Source organism: Mus caroli, chromosome 18, assembly GCF_900094665.2.
Source record: "Mus caroli chromosome 18, CAROLI_EIJ_v1.1, whole genome shotgun sequence".
Lineage (NCBI taxonomy): Eukaryota > Metazoa > Chordata > Mammalia > Rodentia > Muridae > Mus > Mus caroli.
This window is the reverse complement of record NC_034587.1, coordinates 64024161-64030331: the sequence shown is the minus strand read 5'-3', so window position 1 is coordinate 64030331 and position 6171 is coordinate 64024161. Positions and strand designations below refer to the sequence as shown.

The 6171-nt window shown below is 48.2% G+C and overlaps 1 long non-coding RNA gene across 3 annotated transcripts in view; it reads left to right on the top strand.

Moving 5' to 3' along the window:
- LOC110284953 overlaps nucleotides 1-5036 on the top strand; it is a 24080-nt gene extending 19044 nt beyond the window's left edge. For 2 of the 3 annotated variants that reach the window (XR_002376998.1, XR_002376997.2), the window contains exons 2-4: nucleotides 1309-1537; nucleotides 2134-2217; nucleotides 2589-5036. This is a non-coding gene — a long non-coding RNA (uncharacterized LOC110284953). The remainder of the gene's footprint in view (nucleotides 1-1308; nucleotides 1538-2133; nucleotides 2218-2588) is intronic. The other variant, XR_002376996.1, reaches the window with a different exon arrangement.
- The last annotated feature ends 1135 nt before the right edge of the window (nucleotides 5037-6171 follow it).

The window sequence follows — 6171 nt, the reverse complement described above, 5'->3', positions numbered from 1 at the left end:
GGATTTCTGAGTTTGAGGCCAGCCTGGTCTACAGAGTGAGTTCCAGGACGGCCAGGGCTACACAAAGAAACTCTGTCTCGAAAAACCAAAACCAAAACCAAACCAAAACAAAAAGAATACTAGAATACTAGTTCAAGTTTCACACTGACCAAGACACAGTGACAATCACACAGTAGCCATCACTCCGTGGCCATCACATTGTGGTCATTACAAGATGACCATCATACAGTGACCATCACACAGTGGTCATCGCATATAATCAGTGACCATCAAACAGTTACCACCCATGGAGGCCATCACCCAGTGGTTATCTGCAGTGGCCGTTCCACATTACCCATAACACATGGTCACTATATGGCCACCGTTACTCAAGGATCATTACAATGTGGCTATATAAATACTAATAAGCAATATCACTGGAATATGGTAAGTGTTAGTATGTTTAAGTCAGATGAATTAAGAATTTTTTTCAGTACTCCGGAGAGATTTTGGGAAAAAAAAATTAAACCTGGGATTCCTATGCCCAGACCACACAGCTCTGTCTCCATCTTACGTCTAACAGAGATTGAAGAAGTCGCTCTCCCAAGTCATTACTGCAGCCATGAGCAAATAAAAATAAAACCGAAACGCACGTCCAAAACCTATCAGAGCTGGGTGCAGGAAGGCATGTCTTTAATCCCAACACTCGGGAGTCAGGGGCAGATGGATCTCTGTGAGTTAGGAGCTAGCGTGGTGTGCAGAGCAAGTTCTGGTCCAACCAGGGCTATCTGAGAGATTCTGTTTCAGAAAGGAACAACAACAACAACAAAAAAAAAAAGCCAGCAAAAACAAACTACAAGACAAAACTCTTTTTTTTTTTTTTTTCTTTTTCTTTTTCTGTATATCCCTGGCTGTCCTGGAACTCACTTTGTAGACCAGGCTGGCCTCGAACTCAGAACTCTGCCTGCCTCTGCCTCCTGAGTGCTGGGATTAAAGGCGTGCACCACCATGCTGGGCAAACAACAAAACTCTTAAGTGAGCTATAAACAATCAATCAAGTTCCCCCTTTCCCCTTCCCCCTCCAAGACGGGGGGGGGGGGTTAGAGGGAGGGGGAGGGGTTTTCTCTAGTCAATAGCCTCGGCTGTCCTGGAACTCACTCTGTAGACCAGGCTGGCCTCAAACTCAAGAGATTTGCCTGCCTCTGCCTCCCAAGAGCTGGGATTAAAGGCGTGCGCCACTCACTGCCTGGCAAGTTTTCTTTTTCTTATTAGACTTATGATTTCACACATTTTTAGCATGATTTCTATTGATACTTTTTGGTTTTTCAGGGACGATCCAACTCAGGACACAAAACGGCATATAATCCATCAAAACCCCGCCACCTTGTGCCCATACAATCATAGATACAGAGGAGTACTGCCACTAAGATTTCCCTACTTCCGGGGACATAGAATCTCACTTATGCTCTCTGCCCAGGACAGCTCCGGAACTACGTGGTCTGAGCCCGTGGTGCAGTTCACTATCACGGACAACAGAGGGCGCTTTACCCTTAGTAAGGTGAGTTCTCAACTAGGCCGTCCCATGGCCAAGGCCAAGGAAGACAGATTGCAGAGTTGGCATGTATAGAACTTTCTGGCAATGGCTTGACCTGGCTAACTAGGACCCAGCAATGTGGAACTGTGCAATCACACTGCAGCTTGAAGGTCCGTGAGTACTGAGGAGGACAAAGACAAGCTGCTTCCCAACTCTCCGTCCCAGCACAGAAGCTTTGGGTGTGGCCCCATGTAGGGACGCGAGAGCCGCACCCTGGGGCCTTGGAAGCTACCTGCTATTATCTACCTACCTATCTATCTATCTATCTATCTATCTATCTATCTATTTATTTTAGCATTACAGTTGATGGGGTCCTGACACTGAATTGGCCTCCCTGCTTCTTTCTGGGAAGCTGACCTCAAAGGCCAGCAGTCCCCTTTGGCTTAGGAGACTATAGAAGGGTCTGAAAAACCTGCCTGCCTCTCCTCTCTTACCTGCCTACCTTTGTGCTGAGAAACGGGATCTAAGAACGAAGCTGACAAGAGATGAAGCCGAGACAAAATCAAAAGCCCCAACTAAGTCCTTCTCTCTGTTTCTCCCACCCCACCCCATATCTTCAGGCAGAGCCAGTTCCTGTACCCCAGTAGCCCTTACAGAGACTGCACAGGAGGCCTGGATGGAGTCTTCCATTGGGAACTGCAGGGGTCAGTATGTTCTAGCATAGTCCCTAGGCGCTCCTAATGTGACCTCGACCCCTTCAGACTAGTCTACTTATCATCCGATCCCTCCTGAATCAGACCTGGCTCACCACCCAGGAGGTATTTTCTCAGTACAGTCCAGGCACACCTCTACCTCCAGGGGAACCCGTGTGCATACATGAATCCAAAGCACGCAGAAAGAGAGCTGTCCAGCAGCCCTTCACCTTTAGAGGGACAGCAGTGGGCGTGGCACCTCAATAGCATCTCTCAGGGAGATATGGACACTCCTGCAGTCATCAGCTGTTGGAGTGAACCCACAGGCGGGCGGAGGGCTTCTCAACACCCTGACTTTTTTGTTGTTGTTGTTATGTTTCCAGGAAACCATGCCCTGGCTGCGGAAGGCTCCGGCTGATGCTGGACGGAGAGAAGGAATATCTTTGCTGAGACAAGCCATGCTCCTTCCTGCTGAAGATCCAGTCTCGGAGGGTGGTTGGAAGATGCTGTCCTTGACCTGAGCAGCCCACAACCTCATCTGTTCCCCCAGACATGCAGGGATCAGCTTACCAATATGGCTTTCCCAATGTTGAACATGCTTACATACCTGCAGCATTCAGGCTAACGGCACCTGGAGAATGGGGTTATCCTGAAGGGGGGCCCATCTGAATTCCCTGTTCAGTCTGAGACATTGTGATTCTCCAGCTTTCTATATGTATCTGTATGTAAGGTCCTTCGGCCAGAAGACACGCCTATCATATGACTGACAGCATTCTTTCCCCAATGGCATTGTATTTGCTACCTGGAGCTCCTGCTTCTATAAGCATTTCCCTACCCACGCCACACCTTTCCTCCCTCACCACCTGATGGCCTGCTCCGGTCCTCACCCAACCCCACTGGACAGTTCCAAGGTCATTCACAAGGTCACTTTGAAGCCTGGGGGGGGGCTCCCCATGCTGTGCCCTTGCCCAGCTTCCCCACCATGCCCAATGCCTCACTGGGTGCCATGAGACTGCAGACTCAGTGTCTGGCTCCTGGGGCATGGGCCCATAAAAAGTTAGTATTCATCAAGAGCCACAAGCAGAACTTCCAACAACAAAAGGTTCCAGTTCAGGCCATCTGTCGGGGGCAGCTGCTGGCATGCATAGGTTGAGTGGTGGCAAGTGTTAGCCCGGGCAAACAGCTGGACACACCATGGCCCAGTCTCTCCCCATGCTGGCTACATTGTAGCCTCAACAGGTAGCTTTTCCAAGTGATTGTATATCACCAGTCTCAAGTTTCTTTTCCACTGCTGTGATAAGACATGGCGACCAAGGCATCTTGTAGAAGAGTTTATTTGGGGCTTACAGTTTCAGAGGGTTAGAATCCATGACCATTATGGGGGAAAGCACGGCAGTAGGCATGGTGCTGGAGCAGTAACCGAGAGCTCATATCTTGATCCACAAAACAGTTAACTGGGGATGGCATGGGCTTTCAAAACCCCAAAGCCCACCCCTCAGTGACACACCCCTTCCAAACAGTTCCACTGACTGAGAACCAGGCATAGAACTATCCTAATCCCTTCACGGATAATCGGGAAAGTGATGAGTGGGGCTGGCTGAATTGGGAAGCCTGGGAGAGAAAGGGCTGAAGCAGCCAGGACAAGAAGCCCCGATCTGGGGGGTGGTTTTCACAGTGCCTGTCCTTCTGGAAGTCTGTGTTGATGCACACACTTCTCCAGGTGCCTACTGGAGCACCGTTTAATCTGCCTATAGAACTTCCACTCCCAAGCGTACAATAGTGTAAGCTCAGGGGTTAAACTGTATCCTCACACACAGCTCTGCCCATCCTATTGACTCACTGGCTCTGAAGGATTCCTGAAGGATTTGGGCTATAGACGTTGGATCTTTTGACTACCCTGTGTGTGTACATGGGGGTCAGAGGATGGCACTGGGAGTCTCCCTCAGTCACTCTCCACCTTATTTTCTGAGTCAGTCTCTCCCTGAACCGGAAGGTCACCAGTTGGGTAGAGTAGCTTGCCAGCGAGCCCCAGAGATCCTCCCGATGCCCATCTCCAGTGTGGCATCGCAAAGCAGGTCCTCACGATTGCAGGCAGAAACTTACCAACCGAGCCACCTCCCCGGACCCTGCTTACACTTTTAAACATTTGCTCTAATTACACTTTGCCTCCATAGGAAAAACAGAGATAAATGTTGTTTCCATTTGAGGAGAGGCACAGGCAGCATATTATGAGCTATACCAAGAACCCGGAGTGCAGAATGCAAATGGTTTTTCAATCTGTCTAAGCTGTAGAGCAGCCCAACAAGACATTTCTGGTTTCCTTTAATATTAAGGTGAGGCAACCTATTGAGCCATGGGAGATGTTACAATTTTTGAACTTTCAAATAATAATTAATTGTGCACAGTAAAGTGCCTGTCTATAATGATTAGTACCATATACTTTAAAATGCTAGAACAAATCGCTTGAATGTTTTCTCATAAAAGAAATGGCAAATCACCGGGTAGGCTTTACTGACTTAAACATTAATTACATAGTGCACATTGAAATATCACATGTATCTCATAAATATATAACTTTTACATCTTTATGTATCGGATTATTTTTAAAAGAACAGACAAGACAGCAACAGGCCATGGCTTTGATAAAATGTGACAGATTGATGTCACTGTTCTTTGCCACCAAACGCCAACAGCCGCTTTACGGAAGCAGGAGCTGGTCACTGACACAGCACACCCCAGTGACAACGGAACTACAGGGGAGAATTTGTGCAGGACACCGCACTGTAGCTGTTTGGAGAATGTTGGAGATAAATTCACTAAACACAAAGCAAGACAGCAAATCCCCCTGACGCTATGCATTTGGTGGCTTTCCCGTGATGCCCAGGGATGTCCCCTCGAGAGTTCTAAGGGCAGGCCATAAGCAAGAGGCTAGTGGCTTTCCTGAGGACACAAACCAGAGCACAAACCCACACCTGACTGACCCCCTGCTATGGATGGCAGGGCGTTTATTATTTGGTTAATTAAGAAAGGCAGGTACGTCTCCATGGCAGTGGTTCTCAACCTTCCCAATGCTGTGACCCTCATGTTGACTATAAAATTATTTTTGTGGCCACTTTATAGCTGTAACTTGGCTACTGTTGCAAATCATAATATAAATGTTTTCCGACGGTCTCAGGTAACTCCTCTAAAAGGGTTGTTCGACACCTAAAGGGGCGGAAACCCACGGGGTTGAGAATCATGGCTCTACAGGATGCTACCGCAAAGCTGTTGTGATAGAGAGGGAAGTTAGGGGAGAGTGTGTGGAAGTTCACCAGAATTCGGAAGGGATGGACTCGCCGACCACCTGACAAGATCGAGGCTGTTTGGAACAGAAATAAAAATGTCCTGAGTGGGAGGGTGGGTGCGTGCCTTGGTGCAGCACAGAAACAACCAACCAGCTCTGTTCCTGGCAGGTCTTTCGGGGAATGAGTGAACGGGCAAACAAGCAAGGGTCCCTGCCTGGCCCAACCTTGGGGCTTCCCCGTTCCCCAGCGCTCTCTACTTCTCTTGGAGTAGTGCAGACATAGCTTGTTTAAGTGCTCTGAGGGCCCAAGGGTAGCTTGTTCCGGGGGAGTTTTTATTTGAAAATAACTCTCATAATCATTCAATCTAGGAGATCTTCATAATCATTGCAGAGTCTCTGAGTAATTTCTTATGTAGCTACATATATGTGAGGTGCTGTTTTGAGTATGTTCTGAGAAAAAAAAAAAAAAGAAAAAAAAAAAAAAAGAAAAGGGCTCAAATGCAGGCCTACTGGGGTAAATCAGAGAACGTCATATTGCCAGGCATGGCAGCACATGTCCGTCATCCCTGCGGCGGGAGGCGGAGGCTGGAGGACCAGGAGGTCAAGGCCCTTCTTGGCTACACAGAAAGTTCCAGGCCAGCCTGGGATTCATGAAATCCCTTCTGAAAGACACAAAACCCTCA